Here is a 1,834-nt window from a genome sequence, read left to right as displayed (position 1 = left end):
ATTTTCTAACTTGACAATTGGGACATATCTTGTGGGGTCATATGCATCTGACTCCATTCTCTTAAGAAATTATTCCTTAGGGTCACTTCTCTCGAAGTTCCTCTCAGTAGGACCCCTTCCTTGGTTGGTCCGAGTTTGTGCACCTGTGACTCTTTTTCTGGTTGATGTGTTGTTTGTTCTTCCATGACTAGCTCGTCATTTTGAGTATTTTCCATGTTGTAATGTGTTAACCTCAAAAAATGATCAACCGGTAGTGGGGTCATATGGACCTGATGTTTGCCACATGGTGAACGAATAGAATGAAAAAAAAGAACACATAGATTTGTTATAGACGTTTGGCCCCCTTTGATAGCGGGTAATGATCTACTCCCCTTTTAGTTATATTAATATCGAGAGTTAACACTATTCAGATCACTATAGGTGGGATGTGATATAGCACCCTAAAGGATACAAAGAACGAATCAAGATTGGCAAATCTCAAGTGTAGAGATAGCCTGTATGGGCGTGTGAGAGAGAGAGTGAAGAAGAGGAAAGTTATTAGAATTAGACTTAGAGCTTAGAGACTAGTATCAGGCTTAAACTGAACTTAGGTTCCTAGGTTAGATTTAAGACCTTTATATAGGAAGCCTAAAACCCTCATTTACACTTTAAACCCTAGTTATTTGTATATTCAATTAATTAATTATAAAAGACCAAAATACCCTTGAGCATAGATATTATTCAACTATTTTATTGGGCTTTTAGGACCCAATTCACAGCCCAAATGATGTTGTCCATGTGTAAAAGTGCACAAAAAACCTTGTATAGCTTCTCTTGACCGGCTAGACCCTTGTAGTGAGTAGGCTGGCCAGCCATGGTGCAGTCCAAAGGCTGGTCGGGCCGGCCAACTTCTATGAGGAAGTTGGTCCGTCACTTGATGTCTGTTTGAGTGTTGGGGTCTCTGTTTGTTGAGGTACTGACTTGGCCTTCTCATTGGTGAGATGTACTGCCATGTGGCACTGATTTTGTCCACATAAACACTGCCACATCAGGAGGACAAAAATCAAGATAATATTTTCTGCCCAAGTGCCTGTGGGAACATTTGTACGGATAGGGACTTACCAGCTATGTTGGTGCAGTCGGGACTGCTGTAGCCTTTACTGAATAAAAGTTGTTGCATTTTTAGCTTTTTGAAATACTTTTCCTTAACTGTCTAATCTCATTTGCTGTAGAGAAATGATTGCTTTAGTTATCTCTTTGATGTGTAGGTGAAGTAAGTGAAGAAAGGGTCCCACATGTACTATATAAGTGCTTTTGGAGGAAAAAACCTTTTTCACTTTTCACTTTTTACATTTTACTTTCTCTCACTAGAAATTTGCATTTGAAGAAGCTCCTCCTTCTCTCTAGAGGGCCGAACCCATCAAGCAACATTCTCCCAAGATTTTCGTGTCGTTTTGACGATTTAAGCTTCCCACATTCTTCCTTAAGGGTTTTTCATAGTGAGTAAGCTTTTTATTCCTGCTATTTCACTTTATTTGGTTGATCTTGCCATGAATGCATGAACAATATTTCTTGCTTTGAACATCATTTGATTCTTATGTTAGATTGTTGTCCTTTCAGTATTTTGATCTACATGATAGCCTTAGGACATGTAATGTGTGATTTCTAGACGAAAAAGATCTGAATCTAATCTTCGTTGTGATTCTTAGCTCTTTGAGTCACGAATAAGACAAAAAAACATGTTTGAGTTCTTGAAATAACATATGTTTTGATCTGTGCAGGTCCTGGCCAACCATGGAGGTCTTGTTTAAAGCCTGGCTGGCCAAGGAAGGCTGTTAGGTGGCCGGCCAAGGGT

Source organism: Cannabis sativa, chromosome 3 (assembly GCF_029168945.1).
Source record: "Cannabis sativa cultivar Pink pepper isolate KNU-18-1 chromosome 3, ASM2916894v1, whole genome shotgun sequence".
NCBI lineage: Eukaryota > Viridiplantae > Streptophyta > Magnoliopsida > Rosales > Cannabaceae > Cannabis > Cannabis sativa.
The sequence above is the reverse complement of the archived record's forward strand: the minus strand, read 5'-3'. Positions refer to the sequence as shown.